Source organism: Heterodontus francisci, chromosome 11 (assembly GCF_036365525.1).
Source record: "Heterodontus francisci isolate sHetFra1 chromosome 11, sHetFra1.hap1, whole genome shotgun sequence".
In the NCBI taxonomy this organism is placed as follows: Eukaryota; Metazoa; Chordata; class Chondrichthyes; order Heterodontiformes; family Heterodontidae; genus Heterodontus; species Heterodontus francisci.
Window position 1 is genome coordinate 37,395,346 of NC_090381.1, and position 24,904 is coordinate 37,420,249.

Genomic DNA, 24,904 nt, shown 5'->3' on the forward strand with positions numbered 1-24,904 from the left:
AAAGCATGGCAAATGCATCCATTTTCTTAGAACTGCAGAGTTACAGCTAGCCACAAAGCAAAGGTGCCCCATGTTGCTGGGTTTGTCCAAGTTGTGAATGTGGTGATCCGCCCCTATATTGAGATGTGAAAGCTTCCTTCAAATCCAATGGCGCACATCAGCTTCCATTGCTGGTTGATAGCCAAGGCATGACCTCTTGATGAGTACAAGTTCCAATGTTCACACACGACTCAATCCCATTTAGTCAACCTTGTCATCTAGTCTATTTGAACAGCATGTCGTCAAGTTAGTGCTTGGATCAGCATAGGAATGGGCTAAAAGCTGAAGTCATAATCTTTTTTATTTCAGCATCGACGTGACCAGCCACAGAAATGCACACAATCCATTTTCAAATGACAAATTTCCAACATCCAGAAGGAGTGTTTTCACTGTCTGGATAGCTCTGAAGGTGAACCTCTCGCATGCATTAGCCAAAGTGTGCAAGAATTTCTTTTGGTATGATTGGGTCATTGGGGGCAGAATTCAGCTCCATCACCCCAAGAGCTACTTTATGTTCTGGCTACAGGTGAAGAGGATGTACAACAGTCCACAGCAATGGAAAATAGGTGCCTTTGGAGAGAGCTATGTGGGCATCATGGAAACACATTTTAGTCAAAGGAATACTGTTCACCAAGGTCACAGTAGCTGTAGGGTTCTGTATACCTCTGCTGTTGTTAACCAAACATTACTGGGAACTTAATAATTGCCACATGTTCATATTTGCTAGTCTATTAAGAACATAAGAACTAGGAGCAGGAGTAGACCATATAGCCCCTTGAGCCTGCTCCACCATTCAGTATGATCATGGCTAATCTTCTGCCTCAACTCCACTTACCCGCCTGCTCCCCATATCCCTTGATTCCTCGAGAGACCAAAATTCTGTCTATATCAGCCTTAAATATACTCAAAAGATGAAGCATCCACAACTGTCTGAGGCAGAGAATTGCAAAGATTGGCAACCCTCTGAGCGAAGAAATTTCTCCTCATCTCAGTTTTAAATGATCGACCCCTTATCCTCAGGCTGTGCCCCAACGTTCTAGATTCCTCAATCAGGGGAAACAACCTCTCAGTATCTGCCCTATCAAGCCCCTTCAGAATCTTGTATGTTTCAATGAGATCACCTCTCAGTCTTCTAAACTCAAGAGAGTAAAGGCTCAGTTTACTCAGCCTCTCATCAAAGGACAGCCCTCTCACCCAGGTACCAATCTAGTGAACCTTCATTGTACTGCCTCCAAGGCAAGTATATCCTTCCTTAAATATGGAGACCAAAAGTGTGCAAGTACTCCAGGTGTGGTTTACCAATGCCCGATTCAATTATAGCAAGACTTCCTTATCCTTGTATTCCAATCCCCTTGCAATAAAGGCCAAGATGCCATTTGCCTTCTTAATTGCTTGCTGTACCTGCATGCTAACATTCCATGTTCCTTTTACAAGTACACCCGAGTATCTCCGAACATCAACATTTAGACAGTTCATGCTTTTTAAAAAATATTCCACTTTTCTATTCTTATTACCAAAGTAAATAACCTCACACTTCCCCACATTATACTCCATCTGTCACCTTGTAACCCATTCACTTAGCTTGTCTATCTCAGATTGCAGCCTCTTTGTAATCTCTTCACAGCTTGCATTCCCACCTAACTTTGTATTGTCAGAAAAATCAGATACATTACTCTCGGTCTCTTCATCTACGTCATTGACATAGATTGTAAACAGTTGAGGCCCCAGCACTGATCCTTGTGGTACTCCACTAGATACAGTCTGCCAATTTGCAAATGTCCTATTTATCCCTGCTCTCTGCTTCCTTTCCATTAATCGATCCTCCATCTATGCTAACATATCATCTCAACTCGATGAGACCTTATCTTGCATATTAACCTTTTGTGTGGCACTTTATCAAATGCCTTTTGGAACTCCACATATTCTGCATTTACTGGCTCTCCATTATCTACCTATTAGTTACATCCTCAAAAAACTCTAATAAATTTGTCAAACATGATTTGCCTTTTGTAAACCCATGTTGACTTTGTCTGATCATACTATGGTTTTTTCAGTGCATTGCTAATACTTCCTTCATAATAGATTCCAGCATTTTCCCGATGACTGATGTCAGGCTAACTGGCCTGTAGTTCCCTGTTTTCCTCTCTCTCTCCTTTCTTGAATAGTGGTGTTACATTTGCCAACTTCCAAGCTTTGGAAATCATAACTAGTGCAAACAGTATCTCTGTAGCTACCTCTTTTGGAACCCTAGGTCCCTGGAGATTTGTCAGCTTTTAGCCCCTTAAGTTTCTTCAATATTTCTTCTCTGCTGATATTAGTTACCTTAAGTTCCTCACTCTTATTAGCCCCTTGGTTACCCTCCACTTCTGGTATATAATTTGTTTCTTCTACTGTGAAGACAGACAAAAAATATTTGTTCAATGTTTCTGCCATTTCCTCAATCCCAATGATAATTTCTCCTGTCTCTGCCTCCAAGGGACCAATATTTACATCAGCTACTCTCCTCCTTTGTATATACTTTTGAAAGTTGTTACAATCTGTTTTTATATTCCTGTCTAATTTACTCTTATTCTATTTTTTTCCCTTTTTATTAACTTTTTGGTTGCCCTTTGCTTGTTTCGAAAACATTCCCAACCTTCAGGCTTTCTGCTATTGTTTGCAACTTTATAAGCTTCTTCTTTTAAGTTAACTTCCTTAATTTCCTTAGTAAGTCACGGATGGGTCTTTCTTGCTGAGTTTTGTTATTTTAATGGAATGTTTGTTGAACATTCTGAATTGTTTCTTGAAATATTTCCCACTGTTCTGCATATCTTTTAATCTATTTACCCAATCAACCTTAGCCAGCTCTCTCCCTCACATCTATGAATTGGCTTTGTTTAAGTTTAAGATTCTTGTTTTCGACTGGAAGATATCACTTTTGAACTTATTATGCAAGTCAATTTTATTATGATCAGCTTTTCCGAGAGGATCTTTTATCAAGAGATTACTAATTAAACCTGCCTCATTGCACAACACAAGATCTAAAATAGCTTTATCCCTAGTTGCTTTCAAACGTATTGTTCCAAGAAACTGTCACATCATCTTACAGACTACCTTTGCCAATTTGATTTGTCCAGTCTATATGATTAAAATCCCCCATGATTATGACTTTGCCTTTGTTGCATGTTCCAATTATTTCTTGCTTAATGCTCTGTCCAAGGGTATAACTACTGTTACTACAAACTACTCCTACCAACATTTTATAACCCTTGTTATTCCTAATTTTCATCCATACTGATTCTAATTTCAGATCTTCCGAGCCAAGATCCTTTCTCAGTACTGTCCTTATGTCATCCTTTATTATCAGAGCTACTCCACCTCCTTTTCCATTCTGTCTGTCTTTTCAAAGTATTGTGTGCCCTGGAATATTTATTTCCCAATCTTGGTCACCATGCAACTATGTCTCTAAAATAGCAATTAGATCTAAACTATTTATCTCTATTTGTGCCGGTCATTCATCTATACAATTGCAAATGTTTTGCACATTCAGATAAAGAGCCTTTACTTTTATTTTTTTACTATTATTCTTTGCATGGACCTTATTTGCTGATACATTGTTACTGTTAAACTTTCTGTCCCTTCCTGTCCCACTCTGCTTGTCTTTACCCAAATTGCTTCACTGCTCTATTGCCTCAACTTTTCTCTTTAGATTTCTAAATCTCCCTTCACCTGACCCCTTTTAGTTTAAACCCTACCCACAGCCTGAGTTATACAATTCATCAGGACTTTGATCCCAGCCCAGTTTAAGTGGAGCCCATCTCAACAGAACAATTCCCTCTTTCCCCAATACTGTAATCAGTGCCCCATGAATCAAAACCCTTTCTTACCACACCACTCTTTGAACCATGAGTTTAATTCTCTAATCTGCTTGACCCTATGCCAATTGGCATGTGGCTCAGGTATCAATCCAGATATTATCACCTTTGAGGTTTTGCATTTTAATTTGGACTCTGGCTCCTCAAGCTCTCTCAGCAGAACAGCATTCTTAGTTCTACTGATGCCGTTGGCTTATACATAAACACAACGACAATTGGATCCTTCCCCTCCTGCTCCAAATTAGTCTCCAGCCACGAGGAGATGTCTTTAACCCTGGAACAGAATTCCAGGTCGCAGCTGCAGAGAACAGTATCTGTCCCCTAACTATATTTCCCCCATCACTACCTGCTGCTGCTGCTTGTAGCTAGTCCTGCCAGGGGATCTGTCATGGTATGTCACACTCATCTATCTTGTGCAATCCTCACACATTTACTGTAGCCCATCTGCAACCACTCTGTGACATGCATCCTCCAACTACGCCTAGATCAACCCCTCTTTTTCTTGCCCTCCACTTTGCCCTTTAGAAAAGATCTCTGTGGCTTTTCAGCTCTGATCAAATGACCGAAATAATGACATTTTCTTTTCTGGATGTCACTTTTTTTAAGCAACCAAAAAGAAGACTATACACTTGGAGAAGTCCAAGCGCTGTGTATAGAAATCAAATATATTATGTAATGGTGAAACAACGTTTTAGAAATCACTACCTACTATTTGAAAATTTGAATCCAGTTTTAAAAAATCTGGAAATGATAAAAATTAGACCATTAAAAATGACTATGAAGCTGTTGGATTGTTGTTACAACCCACCTGGTTCATTAATGTCATTTAGTGAAGGAAACCTGCATTCTTGTCAAGTTTGACTTTTGTATGACTCCAGTCCCACACCAATGTGGTTGAACTATAACTGCCTTCTGAAGTGGCTGAACAAGTAGCTTAGTTTTATCAAACTACTGCGAAGAATACAAACTGCAGCATTTAAGATGAAAGTTCACCACTATCTTTTCAGGTCAACTAGGGAATATCAATAAATAGCAGCCTTCCCAGCAATGCTCACTTACCGACTCTGAACAAAAGGAAGAAAAAATATGGCAGCCAATTTGAGTACAGCAAAGACGCATCAGCAGCAATATGATAAGTAACACTTTCGGTTGGTCGATGGATAACCACTGGCCGAGACATCAGGAGATCTTCATTGCTCTTCTTGGCATGGTGCTGTGGAATCTTTTACATTCACATGAGCAACAAGGCCTCAGGTTAATATCTCATCTGAAGGTCCGTACTTCTTCACACAAAGAACAATGGAAATCTAGAACTCTCCCAAAAATCTGTAGAGGCCACATCAATTGAAAATTTCTAATGTGAGATTGATATGTTTTTGATAGTCAAGGTTGTTACAGGTTACAGAACCAAGGCAGGTGAATGGAGTTAAGATACGGACTGGCTGTGATCTAATTGAATGGCAGAACAAGCTTAAGGGACTGAATGGCCTACTCTTGCTCCTACGACGATGCAGCACCTCCGCAGTGTAGCACTGAAGTGTCTGCCAAGATTATATTCTCAAGTCTTGCATCGAGACTTGAACCCATTACCTTCTGACTCAGAGGCTAGAGTGCTGCCAGCTGAGCCAACCTGACAAAATGACAGCCAATTATTTCAACACTGCTATACGTGTCTATGATTGCCAATTATTATACACTGCTATATAGTTCTGGCACTGTGTCTACTGTCTTACTTTGCTAGGAATGGCTAATCAAGGAGGCTGCAGGTGTGTAGTTGAGTAGTTACAAGTAGATTGCTAACTGAATTTTGACACTTTCTGGAAGTGCAGCACAAAGTAATGGGGTATTTGAAAGTATTACAACAGGTTAGGAAAGGTAAACACAATTACAAAGGACTGCAAAAGATTATTCACCACCTACTCTTGGACTTGTAGAACTGAAAAATTACATCTTAAGCAACACAAGTTCTTTTCTATGGTGACGACAGCTTTCAACAGCTACAATGCCAGCTATTGGAAGCTGTTTTCTGCATTGCAAAGGATCACTGTGTCACTTAGCAAATAAAAACCCCTCACCACTCTGAGAGTGCCACCATGGAGATCATAGGCTGTGAGCTTCATGTGGTCTCGGGACACTGATGTTTGTAAACTACATTCTTGACTTGTACAATTATCCTGTCCATTCACTCTGGAAAGAATTTTCATTTTCATGAAGTTGATAGCATTGTCTGGGCTCAGCTTTGATCTCTAACCCATCCTGTCATTGCAAGAATGCCCATATGCTCAACCAGTGCCACCTTCTTTTACAGGAAGGCCATAAAATAGGGACGGAGGTCATTATGCTCAGCTTGGCACTGTTTCTAACCACATCATGTTCACAGACATATTGAAGAATATTACTGAGTTTAAGAAGGGAACACAGGATGAGCCACTCTTTCCAGGTGAGGAGGTAGCACAGGTAAAAAGACCAGACATAAAATGTTGAGCTTAACCTTAAAGAGCCATGGATGGAATGGAGGCTCCTTCACAAGCATGAATTAATGAACAAATCACCTGATTGCTGCCTGATATGTTACAAACTGGTCTGGATAGAGTTGCAGATTCTGCCACCCCATTGGGCAATGCCATGCAGCAAAAATTCACTTTCCCACCTATCTGAGAGCAGCAAACAGCATCTGTATCATTTGCAGGGAAGAGCTCAGACAGGCAAATGATCAGTGCACTGACAGCATCTCTCAAGAATACTCAAACTGATATTGTTTAAGAAGTGTCATGCAGGCCCCCACCTGCCAAGAGTGAGGCACATTAGGGTTAGGGTTAGGGTTAAGGTTAACCTTAACCCTAACCCTAATTTCGCCATATGGACATTAAACTTTGAATTGTTGCTGGGAAGAAAAGAGGGCCTATTACAAAGAATTGCCAGGCCCCCAGCTGGAAAGACATTTCTGCACACTAAGCAGACAGCATTGCAACAAAGGAACCAGTCCCTGCTGCCATACAATACACAGAAGAGATGTGGTCAGACCAGTTTAGTCACATGACTAACTGGATGTTGCAGAGTTTTGAACTGAGAGTTTTAAATTGGAGAAACAGTGTTTCAAGACAGAAAGCTCCTAGTTCCTGGACTGAGAACATCCCTTTCCTGTCTGCTCCCATCTCTTTCTCACCAGCTTTGGAATCCATTAAAGACACATGAACCCCAAGAGAGAAAAAACTCCTACAGTGAACAAGATTTAAAGAAGAATACTGGGCCCCAACGAAAAGGAAGAATTACTTACAAGCCAAGAATTACCTACAAAAGGACTCGACAATGTGCTCAAAGCGCAGTAACAAGAAATGTTCAGATATTGCCTCAAACCTTTCAACTTTATTTTTCTTCTGCTCTTTTCTGTCCCTATCTGTGCGTGTATCACGTATGCATGCCAGCGTGGGAGTGTCGTGTATCCTTAGGTGTTAACCGAATTAGAGTTTAAGTTTAAGTTATCATAAATTTCACTTTTCTCCTTTAAACTTAAGAAAGCCTGTTTGTGCTCATTTCTTTGCCTTATAATTGGAAAGCGGTGAACGAGGATTCACCAAGGCGGAGCACAAAACACGGTGTGTTTAAAATTAAATCCTGTTACAGTAAAAGTACAGGTGAAGGCTGAAAGGAACTTCACGACACCTTTCTCACCTGGTCGTAACAGAAGAATCACATTAACAATTTGGACTTGGGAATCAGAAGTACAATTTCAAAATTTGCAGATGATACTAAATTTGGGGTTACAGTTAATGCTGAGGAAGACTGTGAGAAAATACAAGAATACACTAATAAACTTGCAGAATGAGCATGTAATTGGCAAATTAATTTTAATATAGATAAATGTGAGGTGGTCCATTTTTGTAGGAAAATTAAGGAGGTCACATACGCATTGGAAAGTAAGTGTCTAAATGGGATAGAGGAGCAAAGGGATCTGTGGAGACAAATATACAAATCACTAAAAGTAGCAACATAGGTTCATAATGCCATAAAAAAGCAAACCAAGTACTGGGGTTCATTTCCAGAAAGATTGAATTGAAAAGCAGTGAAGTAATGTTAAACTTGTATAGAACCTTGGTTAGACAACATTTGGAATATTTTGTATAGTTCTGGTCTCCATCTTATAAAAACAACATAGAGGCACTGAAGAAGATGCAAAAAAGATTTACAAAGAGGATACCAGAACTGAAAATTTTGAACTGGCTGAGGAGTGACCTGATAGAGGTTGTTAAGATTATGAAAGGGTTTGATAGAGTAGGCGTAAAGAAAACGTTTCCACTTATGGGGGAGACCAAAACTAGGGACCATAAAAATGATAGTCATTAATAAATCCAATAGGGAATTTAGGAGAAACTTCTTTACCCAGAGACTAGTGAGAATGTGTAACTCGCTGTAACAAGAAGTCATTGAAGAAAATAGCACAGATGCATTTAAGGGGAAGATACATAAACACATGAGACGGAAAAGACAAAAAGGATAGGTTGATAGATGAAGGAGGATGGGAGGAGGCTTGTGTAGAGCAGAAACACCAGCAAAGACAAGTTGGGTTGAATGTCCTGTTTCTGTGCTGTGTATTTTATCTAATTCTATGTAATCTGCAGCCCAAGATGTGAAGAACGTAGTCTTTGACATGCTTGGGAAAGCAATGGGGAAGGTCATAAAAGAAGGTATTCATTGCAATTATGCAGTGACCTCTGCATGCATCACTGTCATGAGGACTTGTCCCCCAGCAGTAGCACCTATGCAGAAGCAGAGAACGGGCAGTTTCCCTCATTTAATTTCTAGCACCAGCTTTTAACTAAATAATAGAAGAAGCATGAAGAGGAATAAGACAAACTGTTCTCAGCATAGGGTCAGGATTATCTCAGTCTGCAACACATAATGGGAGGCAATGGAACTGCAAACAGATCCTGAGATGAATCCTTCATGGCAATTCCTTCCAGCAGAACATTACTGAGAAGTAGTATGTTACATCCAGGTGAGAAAGGGGTCTAGGGCTCCCCTCTCAGCCTTTTCCTGGTTTGACCATAACAGGGTTTAATTTTTAAAACACAGTGTTTTTAGCTTCCCCTCAGTGAATCCTTGCTCATTGCTCTCTAATTGTGATTGCAAAGAAATCAACCAGACAGTTTTTCTCAGATTTAAACACGAAAGGTGTAAGTTTATTAACCTTAAAACTCTAACTTAGTTAAAATACTAAAAATACATGACGCAACCACGCTAGCATGCATATGCGATACACACACATGCAAATAGAGACAGAGGAGGAGAAAGAATTAAAGGGGGGAAGGTTTAAAGTAGTAGATGGAAATTCAGTTACTGCTTTTGAGTTGGGTGTAAAGTCTTTGATTGAAATTAAGTCTTGCAGTTCTCGTTGGTGCCCAGTGCACACTTTCAAACTTGTTTCGCTGGTCTTCAGTCTTGAGGCTTAAGTTACTTCCATGTGTCCCTGGAACTTTGTGTGAGAGAGAGAGAGGTGCTCTTTTCTTGAAGTTCAATTGCCGTCTCTCTCGAAAACTGTTCTGTGTCAGGCACAATTCAAAAAAATCCAGGTTGGCCAGCAGGTTAGTCGTGTGACTAACTCCTTGTTTGGAGCAGCCTCGCCTGTGAGATTTATGGATTCCTCCAAGCTTACCAGACACTCTCAGTGTGGGGGGTGGAATGCTGGCTTAATGACTCTCAAAACCCATCTGGCTAATTGAATCAGGGAGTACTCCTATTGTCTCTCCATGCCACTGTCCTTTAGAATGCAAATGTGCAACCATGTTTTCATCCACTGTTCTGTGGTCTTTTTAGACAAGTTATTTCAATGTCCAGTAACAGTTCAAAAACAATGTTCCATGTGGCAAAATTAACATCTAATTTTGGCAGGTGTGGTTTCTGTCACAAGTGAGATGGAAAGAACATGGAAAACTGGTACAAATATCATGCAGATATAGAGCATGGCAACAGCTCATGTCAAATTTATCATGCATACATATGGTCTTGGATTAGTCAGTGCCATAAAAATTGCTTTTTATTTAAAATTTAAAAGATACAGTTCCCTTTCTTAACAATGCCATTACAAATGCTCTGTGAAATCATGGAAAACAGCAAGGAAAATGTATTTACAACATTCTGTTTTTTGCTTGTCAAAAGGATCATTTGCAGAACTCAAGCAGGAAAATAAATGTGCAGTGTGGGTCACAATTTTTTCCACTTCAGGCACTAGCTAATGTACTTTCTGCCTGGTTCAGTTGGTAGCAACCTCACCTCTGAGTCAGAAGGCTGGCGGTTCAAGTTCCACTTCAAAGACTAGAGCACGTAATCCAGGCTGACATTCCAGTGCAGAACTGAGGGAGCGCTGCACTTTCAGAGGTGATGTTTTTCAGATGAAATGCTAAAGCGAGTCCCCATCTGTCCTTTCAAGTGAACGTAAAGGATCCCATGGCAATATATCAAAGAGCAGGGGAGTTCTCCCTGGTGCACTGGCCAATATTTACCCCTCAAGTAACATCACAAAAACAGATTATCTGGTTACAACTTCACTGCTGTTTGTGGGTTCTTTGCTGTGTGCAAATTGGCTGCCACGTTCCCTACATTACAACAGTGACTGCACTTCAAAAATAGTACATCATTGGCTGCAAAGCACTTTGGGACATTCTGTGGCTGTAAAAGGTGCTATATAAATGAAAGTTTTTCTTTTTCTTTCTTATTGCAGGTATTCATAGTTCTCCTCATCCTCATGCTGGAAACGGGCATATTGCGGGTCCTCTTTGATAAGCTAATGTCCTAGGGACACAGATTCAAATCCCATCATGGCAGCTGGTGAAATTTAAATTCAGTTCATTAATAAATTCAATTAATTAATTAAATCTGGAATTGAAAGTTAGTTTCAGTCATGGTGCCCTGAAACTACCATTGTCGTAAAACCCATCTAGTTCACTCATGTCCTTGTGAGAAGCAAATCGGCCTTCCTTACCTGGTCTGGCCTACATGTGACTCCAGACCTACAGCAATGTGGTTGACTCTTAACTGCCTTCTGAAATGGCTTAGCAAGTCACTCAGTTCAAGGGCAATTCGGGATGGGCAACAAATGCTGGCCTGCCAGTGATGCCCACATCCCATGAAAGAATGAAAAAAGGAAGCACATATTACTTTCAACAGCATATTGCACAACACACAACATCCATTTATTGTGCCAATTCAATCTACGTTGTATTGCAACGCACCAGCGTAGTAATCAAAAAATTGTAAGAATTGTTTTAACGAGTTACGATCTGTCCTATTGGAGCTCTGCCTCCTGAATGTGCCGTCTAGTGAGTGACATAGAGGTTGTCATGAGCTGCCTTTGGAGTGTGAAACCCTTGTCTACCAGCAACTTATCTTATGTTGTACATTCACCCTTAACGTTTTGGGAAAAGCCTTCAATTTCCTGCTTTCATTTACAGCTAATGAATATCTTTATAGTCATTGTTTTTTTATGAGGTAAGAAGTAACAGTGGAGATAATTAAATCTCCATGAAGATATGGGTGACAGGTATGTTTAAAATGTCTTTTTGTCGATGCCAAAGGTGCATATATCAAAGGAAACAGATGGAAAGAATGAGAACACTTCTTGGTTTTTAATACAACAACCCTTATCGCTCTTTTTTTGTCTTTAGCTGAATTTGCATTTATTTGTCAGGTTCACGCAATGAATAATGCAAAAACTGAAGGGCACTTCCTGTGGACAAATTTGTTAACTTAAAACCATCAACGTCCTATTTGGGGTTTTCTGACAGATTATACGCAAGAGACGATCTATAATATATTATATTATTTTACTGAAACTTGTTATAACGTTATAGTTCTATATATAGTTTTTACAAAGAGCCAACACAGGCATGGTGGGCCAAATGGCCTCCTTCTGTGTGTAAGATGCTATGATTCTATGCTGCTGGCTGGCATTCTTGCTCTGGTGAAACCTGTTTTCTATGAACGAGTGAAAAAGAAGGTACAGCAAGAAGTTAATTGGTCCATTATATCTGCTCTTGCTAACATAGTGCGACATATTTGCACCACTTCTCCTCTGCCCCATCCTCCATCTTGCAATCTCATGGGAGAGGGGAAAGAACTCCAGAAAACTCCTCTCCTACCCCTGAAGGCAATCAATCAAGCTCCTGGAGACCGCGGGGTAGATATTCAACTTGTTGTTCAGGTATAAATCTGGTGTTGCGGATCAGCCATCTGTTATTGAAACTGCCCAATTTTTACTTCCATTGGCTTCAATCAGGTGGTTTCTGGAATGGGCCAATTATCACGACCCAAACAGCCCACCTACTGTTTATAACTCAAGATGTCTTCTTGCAGGAAGCCCTCCAACTCTTTCTTCAAAGAGAACACCTGCTGAGTATTTCTAGAATTTTCTATTTTTTATTTCACTTTTCAAAGGCCTTTTCTCATACAAAGTCCCGATAATCCATGTGAATAATGAAGGATGACCTGACTGCAATATTTTTGGAACAGCATATAATCTATTTGAAGTTTTGCATATGAATGTGTTACTGCCATATTGGTATGCACTGATTTAATTTGACCCATGACTGCAGAGTGATGGATATAGATATAAAGTGGTCAAATGCAAGTTCAGGACTGATGCCAGGGAGCATTTATTCACAAAAACAGTTATCAATACCTAGATTTCCAGCTAGGACAGTGGAAGCAAAAACTCTGGAACCTTGTACTGAGAATATCATAGGATTCTATGGAAGGTTGCACTTAGAAAATTGGGGCCGATTGTAGGAAGCAGGGGAGATTACAGGGTGATTTAATATAAGTGTTTATAATTATGAAAGGGATGGGACAGAGTTAATAGAGACTGTTTCTAGTGGTTGAGGGGTCCATAATGAGAAGATATAGACATAAGATTAAATGTGACAGATTGAGGTGAAAGGGCACGTTAAATTTTTCTACATGTGACTGTAGAATCCAATGGAATTATATCCCAGCAAGCAGCCAACATATTCAGGCAAACAGGTGAGAAACACACCCACAATATGCTCCTTGTATAATAGCAATTCACAGAGTTAAATCACCTGCTTAATAATTCTTTCTCTGAGCTTTGTTGTGATGTCCAAGGAGCCTTTTACTTGGAGTCAAAATATTAATGTTGGTGATAAAAGCAGAGACCATGATAACATTTAAGAATTGGTTAGATAGGCGATTGAAGAAAAGGGGGATACATGGAATTGAGAACAGAATTACATTTTCACAGGAGCCGTGAACTATATGGTGTAGTCATTCAGCACATCACTCTTATTGCTTCTGGTATCCAGGCCAGACTGATGAGTTCAAATAAATAAATGGTCACACATGAACTGGATGAGTGAGACAGACAACAAGCAGATAACATTAATATTTTGACTCCAAGTAAAAGGATCCCTAGACATCACAAAAAACTCAGAGGAAGAATTATTAAGCAGGTGATTTAACTCCATGAATTGTGGGGGAGCATATTGTGGGGGTGTAGATTTTTGTTTCTCACCTGTTGGCCTGAACATGTTGGCTGCTTGCTGGGGTATAATTCCACTGGCATTCTGATAACTGACAAACTATTATTCTTCTGTCAGCTTAGACAGTGAACTTCAGAAAGCTAATCAATTGTGGGAGCATCACAGCCATCCCAAATCTTATTCTCACTTGACAACTATACCTATACAATAATAATCAGGATTGGAACCATCGACAATTTCTCCCTTCCCTAACTTAGGAGCACTGATGCCAGTTATAGAAAGAAATCATTTTAAAATATGTAGTGTCTTTAATTATGTCCCCAAGTGCTTCACAGCCAATTATGTACTTTTAAAGTGTCGTCACTGTTGTACTGTAGGGAAAATGCAGCAGTCAAATAACCAATTAATCTGCTGTGGTAATTTTAGTTGATGGATAAAAAATGGCCAGGACATAGGGAGAACTCTCCTATTCATCTTTGAATGATGCCATAAGACCTTTTGTGTCTACCTGAGAGAGCTTACAGACCCTCAGATTAATGTCTCACCTGAAAAATGGCACCTCCAACAATGTGGCAAGCCTTCAGTGCTGCACTGAAGTGTCAGCCTAGATTATGTACTCTGAAATGAGGACTGAGCCCACAACCTCTGACTCAGAGGCTATAATGTGACAACTAAGCCGAGGCTGATATCTTAATAGTGATCCTAATGTTGCCCCAACTGAGATCAGAGAACTCAACAGAGGGCAGGGATTGAACCAGGGGCCTTCCTTCTCGGTATAGTTTGGCATTTCACAGAGTAACTGAATTGAGCTTTGGGAGAGCCTTATGTATTGTTATTATCATGGTGTGATATGTATACAACCATGTATGCAACGGTCTGATTCAAGATGTTACATAAGAAATAGGAGCTGGAGTAAGCCATTTGGTCTTTCAAGTTTACTTTACCATTCAACAAGATCATGGCTGATCTTTTACCTCAACTCCACCTTCCTGCACCATCCCCATATCCTTAGTACCCAAAAAGCTATCAACCTCTGTCTTGAATATACTCCATGACTGACCATCTGGGGTAGAGAATTCCAAAGACTCTCAACCCTTTGTGTGAAGAAATGTCTCCTTGTTCTCAGCCCTGAAATGGCTGACTCATTATTCTAAGATTGTGACCCCATGTTCTAGATTCCCCAGCCAGGGGCAACATTTTCTCAGCATCTAACCTGTCAAGCGTCTTAAGAATTTTATATGTTTCAATTAGATCACCTATCATTCTTCCAAATGCCAGGAATAGAGTCCCAGTCTACCCAATTTCTCCTCATGGGACAATCCCCTCATCCCAGGAACCAGTCCAGTGATGCTTCGTTGCACTCCCTCTAGTGCAAATATGACCTTCCTTAAGGAAGGAGACCAAAACTGCACACAGCACTCTAGGTGTGGCCCTGCATAATTGTAGTAAGACTTCTTTACTCTTATACTTCAATTCCTTTGCAACAAAAGCTAACACACCATTTGCCTTCCTAATTGCTTGCTGTACCTGCATGTTAACTTTCTGTGATCTATGTACAAGGACACCCAGGTCTCTCTGAATGCAAACATTTCCCAGTCTCTCACCATTCAAAAAAAATTTTGCTTTTTTTATTTTTCCTACCAAAATGTGTAACTTCACACTTTACCATATTGTATTCCACTTGCCATTTTCTTGCCCACTTACCCAACCTGTCTATATCCCTCTGCAGCCTCTTTGTGTCTTCCTGACTGCTTACTTTCCCACCTAGGATAATAGAATCACAGAATCGTTACAGTGCAGAAGGAGGCCATTTGGCCCATCATGTTCACACCAGCTCTCTGAAAGATTATAGCATTAAGTAGAGTGACCATGATACAACCACTATGCTCTGCATAGAATTTAAAGCAGCAATAGTTTTTAATTAAAGAATGTACATAATTCCTATTTGGTATTCTTATAATGCTATTTTGCTAATGTATGCTTAATTCAAGGAAGCCGGGTCCTTTCAGGTCACAGTTTGGTATTTGGTACCACGTACACTTCCAGGAGTATTTGTCAGCTTATAATTGAAGTCTGCAGCAGAATACATTATCTGTTTAATATACCTTATTCACCATAATCCATTCCCAGGATTTAGTGGACTGCAGGGCACTCAGTGCAATCAGAGCAGTTTATTCTCACACAAACAGGAGAACCAGCAGACAACTGACATTGCACAACAAACACTTGTCATTCTACAGGCCTTGACAAGATCACAAGCTAAAGATGAGGGAGGATGATCCTTCTATCCAGAAATAAAATATAAAAACTACCCCTCCCCACTATATTATCTAACCATCTCCTAAATAAATTTAAGGTCTTTCCTGCCTAAGCCCAGAGACCACTCCAAATGCCGATCACACTTCTGACTGACATCTCTCCTAAATGTTTCTTTTAACAATTTCTGTCCATTCCCCTTGTTCCAGTGGTTTTACTTATCATAAAGTAAAGCTCCAGATGTACTTTGTCTATGCTGTTTGAAATCTTGCATGCTTCGATAAGATCCCCTCTCCATCAGCTCTTTGCAAGTCCAAAGAGCACATGGCCAAACATATTCAAACCAAAAGTATTTTCGGGGAGCACCTTTACATTTTGGCAGACTCAAAGACCTGTTTTCTATTTGCATTAGACAAAGGCAGAGAGCTCACGGACTTAAAAACCTTTTTATATCCCCCATCTCCATCAGCACTTTCACCAGGCGAAATTTGCACTCATTACAATGAGTCTATGGAAGTGTCACCAGTGTGGAGTGGCCTAAAGTTGATTTGTATAGCCAAACCATGATCAAAAATCTGGGGCTGGATTTTCATAATGGAAGTGGGAAACAAGAACCGGGTCTGGTTTTGAGTCAGAAACCTGCCTCAAATTCAGATTTTCAAATGGATAAGCCCTTAATTGGTATGGAGATGGGTTTCATGTCCACTTACAGCCATTGGGGCTAGGAATGGAGGTGAGTCAGATCAAGTATGGGACTTGTGCACTCCCACAACAGCCATCACTGAGGTACCTGGTTGTCTTGAGGTAGAGATCTGCCTTTCACTGCGCCAGAGGGAAGCGAAGTGTCACAGGGGAGCTGGAGGCCTGGCATTAGGAGTTGGGCAGACTCTCGCTTCATCGATGCCCACCTGGATCTAATGCTGGAGGCTGTAAGTGACAGGAGGTAGGTCCTCTTCACAGAGGGTGGCTGGAGGAGGCCACTTTGTCATTCAGCAGCGGCATCTCTCTGTTCAGTGCATCCTCCTCTTCCTCCTCCTCTCTTACCTCCTCTTCCTCCCTGGATGAGCTGTCTCTTTCCAGGGCCTCACTGTCTTCAAGGTGCACATCTGCCTGGAGGGTCAAATTATGGAGCATGCAGCATACCAGCACAATGACTGAGAGCATTACAGAAGGGTATTTGAAGAGTACCACCCGACTGATTCAGGCACTGGAATCCCATCTTCAGAAGCCCGATGGTTTGCTCAGTAGTTGTCCTGCTAAGCAGGTGGTGTTGGTTGTATCACCTCTGTCTGGGGCTCCTGCAGAGGGGTCAGTAGCCATCTCTTCAAGGGATTTCCGTTGTCCTCTTGGATCCATCCACGCACTTTTGGGGGATGGAGTGACGATCTGAGGCACTTGGACTGGTGGAAGATGAAGGAGTCATGGCAGCTGCCAGGAATGTGAGTGCACATGTAAAGGGAGCTCTTGTTCTGTTCACAGACCAGTTGGACATTGAGGGAGTGGAAGCCCTTCCTGTTGATGGATCTCACTGGCTGGTCACTGGGTGCCTTGATGGCCACATGGGTGCAATCGATGATGCCCTGCCCATGGGGAATCCAGCGATGGAGATGAAGCTCAATTTCCTCTGTGCCTCTGCAGGCCCAACAGTGTCAAAGTGGATATAATGCCCTGCTCTTCTGAAAATGACATCCAGGAATTGCCTGATGGCCTGATAGGTGCCGACTGTGAGACTGCCAATTTCTAGGTCTGCAGCTGATCCCTGGATTAACCCGGTTTCATAGAACTTTAGGACAATGATGAGCTTGAGGGCCCAGGTCATTGTGGATCAGAGCGGACAGGTCTAAGACCATCTGCTGGATAGGAGCAGCCTCCTACAGCACTGGCGCTCTGTCATTTGCAGGTATCTGACTCTTGAGCTGTGTACCCAATGTCTTGGGTAGCATCTTCCTCCCCTTGTAGCTCCGTGCTGTGCTCTTCTGGCCTCGAACTGCCTAGAAGGTTGCATCTGCTGAAGTTCATCCTGTCTGCTCTGTCCAATGTCAGAGTAGCCTGTTTCCATCTGAACTCACTCAGTTGAGCGTTGTGCATTCACCAGGTCTTCGACTGCCAATCCCAGCTTCTGCATTGATGCCAGTGGGCTCACGTCCCTCTCCAGATTCCTAACACTCACCACTGAAAAAGAAGTTCCAGCAATGGCTACTCTGTGGCACGTTTGGAGTAGCTGAGCTGTATTTTGGACCTCTGTATTATTTTAATCAGCACTTCCCTTAGCCCTCATGGCCCTCCACAGTGCTCATGTCCCCTAAACCCAGCCGTGGACCAGCTTTCTCCCCGTCCCTTTCATTTAAAAGTTCAAAACTGCTGCTGACAAGCCTGTTAATGAGCTTCTCTTTTAGCTTAACAGGCACTTAATTGGAGGTGTGCGGGTTTGCCATTCCCTCCCTCCTGGCATTCCTTTAAAAATGACTTCACGTTCCAGAGGCGGTGGGACCCAGTGCTGACCTCCAAGAACACACTCTTTAAATCCTGCTCCCACCAGCTCCAGCCCCCAGCCGGCTTGAAAAATCAGTTCCCGATTTCTTTTTTTGCCTGATTGCTGTTAGCTCAAACACTATAGGAGCAGCCATAGTGATAACTGAGGCTTACAGCAGATTTCCTGCACTGACCAGTTACGAACTTTTTCCCAATTGATTTCCATTACCCCCATCTGATGCCTCCCCCCCACCCCCTTCCATTCAATGTTTAATGAAAACAGCAAGTTCAACAGAACCTTGGTGCACATCACCCACTCACAGGGTGGAATTTTATGGGTCTTGCAAAAGCAGATTGTATGGCGTGCGGTTGATTTAATTCGGTAGGAGGTGTTTTACCGGATACCCGACCGTGGGATTTATTTTACTGAAATTAAGTCAACGGTGTGTTTGCGGCATTCCTGGGATCCTCCCGCACGGTGGCGATTGTCATTTTGCATTCATTTACGTGCCATGAATACTCAGCGAGCACTATTCTCATGCCACCCAGTTCACGTTTGAACATGGCATGCAACACTCAGTTTTATGCAGTTCATTCTGAGTGTTTTTCTTTCTTGATCGGCAAAACGAACACAAGCATTGGAATGGATGCTTAGCTCCAGGCTCCGCACCAGCAAGGGCAATTCCTCTGCGGGAATAGCAGCAAAGGCATGGGTGGGTCTACATGGAAGAGCAGGGGAGGCCACTCAGGGTGGACAGGGTAGGGTTACCAGGTCTACATGCAGCAGCAGTGGAGGGAGGAAGAGAGCACCAAGAGTGGGGTTACCAGGTCTGCATGAAGGAGCAGGGGAGGGATTCAGGGAGAATCAAGGGTGAAATTACCGGCTGCATGGAGAAGCAGGGAAGGGAGGAGGGGAGGAATGGGTGGAGTGATCAGGTGCATGGAGGAGCAAGGGAGGGAGGAGGGGAGCATCCAGGATGTGTAGTGGTTATTATTGCTGCTGTTTTACAGTCAACGGATGGTCATGAGGGGCCTAAAGGAGGAATAAGTGCTGTCAACGACAGGATTCTGTGGGGTGAATTCAGGGTACTGGCTGGCAGAGGGAATGGTCAGAGTCAATGGGGCAAAAGGATTCTGTAGGTGGGGGAAGGTTGAGACGTAGGGTTGGGTATTCTACAACATCGTAGGGAGAGGAAGGGGATTCGGCAGTAATATTCGGTTTGATTTCATGAGGATCAAGGGTCAGAGTGGGCATTTCGATGGTAACAGGAGTAGGAACAGAGGGGTGGGATGCCATGAATAAATTAATTATGACAATGTACACGGTAATGGGGGGAGGTTCATTGGTAACGGAGAGAAGTTTAAGGTAACATTGGGTGGATCGAGGGTGATGGGTTCAGGCTGGAAGGTGGCAGAAGGAGATTGGAAGGTGGGGAGACTTGCCTTAAATTGCACACGCATCATTTTCTTGAACAGTGATGAAAACCACATGGCCACTCAAGGACTGCAAGGCAAATGAGAGGAGACAAATGATTGTGGATGGGTACTCAACCTGTCTGCATCTCTAAGGCATGGAGAAAAAGACTGCACATTGCCTGGATGTTTCTGCTGACTGGCAGCAGAAGGCAGCTTTTGAATGTAATGCTCAATTCATTATTTTCAAAGCTGCAGCGACATGGGTGTCAGACCCCCAATTTTTCTAATACCATAGAAGAGGAGCACATGGGATGGATCTTTTCCCTCAACACATGATGGATAAACACCAATAACAGGCAGAGCAGGAAGGTGAGGATGTTGCGACTGACAACACGCAGGAATGGCATTTCTGAATTCGGGCACTGGCAAGTTTGCAAACGTTTCCAATGGATCTGTCATAACACATTATTTTTGACAAAAACACAGCTGTGTGAAGTTATTGAAGAATGATCCAAATTGACCGCCTGGATCCACCATGACAAGGGTTTCCCCCTTGTTACATGGCTGATGGCATCAGACCATCATCCTCAAAGCAGAGCTAAAGATAAATGCAAAGGTACTCACACATACACCAGAGCTATAAGTGATAACACCACTGGCATTTTTAAAATGCCCTGATGCTGCCTTGAGCAGTCTGGAGCAGCTCATCATGAAACACCAGAGAGGGTCTCATGAGTCATGGTTGTCTCCTGTGCATTACACAACCGAACACTTAGACATGGCTACTTTCTGCAGGCAGAAGAACAGGAGAAAGAACATTTCTATGCAGATGAGGAATAGTTTGAAGAGGGTGAGGAGGAGGATAACAATGATGCAGTAATAGATATAAGGACAATGAAGATGCATGCAACAGACATCAGGGAGCACCTCATATTTGCACTTTTCTTATAACAGTAACCCAGTGCAAAAAGTGACGTTAACAGGAGAAAACATACATTCTCCAATTATGTTCACAAATGCCTGATGTCTTAATCATTACTGCAATCAGAAAAATGACTCTTCTGACAACATCACATAAACCTGCAGTGGAAAAGTTATAAATAGCCTTTATGCTAGCCATTTTATTGAAAGCATCGACATTCAAAATGTTGAAATGCATCAAGGCATTAACGCGCACACATAGTTGCAGCACTTTGAAGTGCCCAGCAGATCTCATGTTGGAACACAACAATGCTAGGAAAGAAAGGTTGTGTCCACAGATCCACAAATGGAAGACGTATTTGTACTTTGAGCATTGACAAATATGCAGACATGATGCAGCTATCATTGAGGACTGAAGGCCAACATAAAACTGATAAATGGACTGCAGACACTTTCTGAAAGACAGTGCAAGCAACAATGTGTTCCTGCCATATGCCTCCAGTAAATATTTTCTTTTTCAAATGAAACCAAGCAAATGACTTATGACAGTGGATTAAAAATTAACGTAAATAAATATGTATTGAAAATTGAGGAAAATGTGGACATTATTAACAACACCTGTGCCATTTTCATGCTCATAACTTTTTCACTTTATGTTTCCTGCCACTACATCTAGGTGCAACCCCAACATTAGCAGCTGAGGTGGCGGCAGTCTGCTCAATGCACTGCCCCGTTGCTGTGGATGACCATGGGGGGGGGGGGCGCCCTCTGGATGAACAGGACTTTGTTGATTCCATCCTACTGGGGATCTGCAGCAATGGTGCTTGAGTATCCCCTGTGTGCTCACCTAGTGGAGTTAAAGGGGTCAATGTTGAGGGAGAGGATGAGACGCCACTTACACTGGGGGTGTCCTGAGATGAAGGCCCTGGGGCACGTACTCATCCTCCATCAAGTGTGTCTGTCTCCATGAGAAGAAGGAACACCTGGAGGGAGGTCCAGGTACCTCATCCCCTTCTTGCTTAGACTCTGCTGCATGGAGCCCACTGCACCAGCAATGGAGTGCAGGTCAGATCGCATATGGCTCACTTGGTCAACCTGACCCGCCACGGAGCTCACCAGACTCTCGACTGAGGAAACCATACGCTCAAATGTATGGGACATGGCAGACATCATGGCTTGTGTGGACTCCTCCATGGCAGGTGCAAAGCCACACATGACCTCAGGCATCTCCGACATATTTTCCACATGGCTGTGCTGCACATCCAGCAGACTTCTCATAGCAACAAACAGAGGATCATCATGAGTGTGGGGCTGAGCGGGGGCCTGGTTCCCCAGCAGTCATCCGATTGTCAGGGCACCCGGCTGGCACATGCGACCTCAGCTGCTGGGACATGTCTGTGTCGGGAACACCAGCTTGTGACCCAGATTCTAATCTTAAACCCTTCCACCCCCACAGCGTACCGTGTGGATGTATCTGCGGTGGTGGAGGTGGAAGAAGAGGTGGGTAACGGTGCACGCTCTGGGGCATTGACTTCATTTTCCTCCCCAGAGGAGGAGTCTTGGGCCTCGCAGTGTTCAGAGACTCAGGTCCGGGCACCTGCAGTGGAGACACAAACAGAGGCACGTTAAGCATCAGCTGAACATGGGTTCACACACTTTCCTTTGTGTGCATATGGCTGCTAGACCGAAGATTACACTTCATCCTTGTGCCTTGAGGATCCTGTCTCGCCATCTGCGATGTCTCTGCCTCCCTCCTCTCTCGCTATTTCTGCAGCCTCCTCTTCAGCTAGTGTCAGGACTCTGATGTCTGGGACACCTCCACCACTTGTACTGGTTATAGTTTATATCCTGCTGTTATCATGCTGTTTATCCTGCAGGAGACAGTGCAGATTTAATGACATGTCAAAAGATGAATTACAACCATTGTAAACATGCATTGACATCAGGGTCTGGTTTTCACATGACACATCCAAGAACATGAACAATGTCAATGGTCAACTTTGTGCATAATCAGTTAGTGTATGGCACCAAGGCTACTTACACATTCCACTGCATGCCTTGTCTGCCCTCTGTCTTAAAGAGACAGAGCCAGGAAGAAAACAATGAAATTGCTTCACCAAGACCACTTACCCTCGCCGATCTGAGCAAGTCATTGATATGTTTGCAACACTGCATCCAGGTTCACCATGTCAGCCCATGGTTCGAGACCTCCTCTGCTTCTTCCATCCAGGCTGCCTTTGTCAGGCGGAAGGGTCTTCTGACTCCATCTGCAGGGAAGAGAACCTGCAGGGAGGCACCACTGAACCATGGGGTGGGATGCTGCCTGCTGGCTGACATTTTCTTTGCTTTTGCCGCAGAAGAAAAAATTATGGGTAGGTGGTGCTGGCTTTGTTAAATTAAGGAAGGAAAGAGCAGTTACAAATGAGTAAAAGATTTAATTTTGGTAACTCTAAAGAAACTTACATAACACGAAAGCTGCTGCTCCATGAAGTTTGAAACACAGAATGCTTTATAGCCGTGGTGACCATTGTGCTTGAGCCAATGACGGCGGGTTCCACCATTGAAAGGCCGTCCCTGCCGCATGATCACATGTGTCTCCCGTGCCCGTCACCGCACAGTTCATTTACATATCAATGCGGGAAAAATATTATGCCAATTTCCGGTCCTGCTGTCAGGAATACCACAGGACTCATAAAATTCCAGCTAGAGATTTTATTATGCCTCCATGATCCTGAAGTGTAAATCTATCCATTTTACTTTTGTCCATGACTATCCAATTGAATTTGATATGAACCACCCATCGGGAAGAAAAGGGTTCAAATTGTACAATAGCTTTGATGCTACAGAACAGCTTCAAGTTGATGTCTTGACTGCCAGTGTCTCTAAACCAGTCTCCACTTATACTACAGGATGGGTTCCATTAAACCGTTGGCAACAGGCAAATAAGTGCACACAGCCAAACTTATTTATGTGGAAATAAAAATGGAAAATATTGAAAACATGCATACACAAGTTAGACAGCGCCTATACAAAGTAGGGATAAACCTTCAATCAGAATTTAAACATGTTTAATAAACCTGTTTGAGATCTTCAATTACCTGAACACCATGCATCTCATTTATGTTGCATCAGACAATATAAAAAGCTTCTTATTACATGGTGATAGTGGTGGGATGTGTATCCACGCCCCCGAAGAGACTGGAGCCTGCATTTTGAGATCTGTGCAAGGTATGCGGTGCAAAAGGACACTGGGCCCACCTATACAAGAATTCTGGCTCAAAAGACGCAGCCAGAAGCTATGGTAGGACATGAGTCAACAGAAGACAGGTGCAGCAACATGGCAGCAGCAGCAAGGAAGGCACCAGAGACCTGCATAAATGCAAGCCGATACACGAGGTTCACAGCCAAACAGACCTGAGACAAGACTCAAGAAGAGCAAGTCTCAGACAGAAGACAAACAAGCATTCCACATTGTGAACCTGACGCACCATGTCGATGAAGTCACGCAACTGGAATCTTTCACCACCATCAACATCATGTGCCCAAAGAGAGCTGGCAAGCATAAACTCAAGGTCAAGATTGACACCAGCGCTAGTGCAAATATCCTACCAGTCCGAATCCTCAAAGATATGTAACGGAGTCGTTGGAAGTCTATGATACAACCGACAGCTGCCAAGTTAGCTGCATACAATGGGTCTCCCAACCTTTGCAGTGGCACACTAACAGTGCAGTGCAGATACTGCATGTCGGCATGGAAACCACAAACATTCTACCTAGGAGACACGAGTGGACCAACAGTGGCAGGACTACCAGCGGGTAAGGACCTCAGCATCATAACTATCCATGAGAGCATTGCCAAGGGGAAATCTCCAAGAACAGGAACACACTCACAGACTCTGACCAGCATCAAATGGTGCAGTCTGGAAACCCAACAACAGCACAACTATGCCACACCTTCACTTCTGCTCTCTAGAGAACTGCCAGTACCACAACAAGCCAGAACCAACCGGTACCTCCATGAGACCAAGTTCTCTTCCCCCAACAAGTTCTCAACCTTGAGCCTTCAGACGCGAATGATGAGGAGAGGAGAAGGACACGCAATGTCCTGAAGAGGCAGTGAAGAAATGAGTTGAAGTTGAATAAGTCTATTGGCTCTTTGAGATGAGGTGCCAAAGCTTTCCAAGAATGACAAGGCCTCAAAAGTGGTCATCTTGAGAAAAGCAACAGAGTATGTTAACAGGCTGAAGGCAGAGCAACAGAAACTGAATGCAGAGAGGGAGAAAATTCAGGAAAAACAGTTTTACGACCAGGTGAGAAAGAGGTCTAGGGTTCCCTTTCAGCCTTCACCTGGTCTTACTGTAATGTGGTTTAAATTTTAAACACATCATGTTTTTAGCGCCCCCTTGGTGAATCCTTGTTCACCACTTTCCAATTATAAGGCAAAGAAACCAGCAC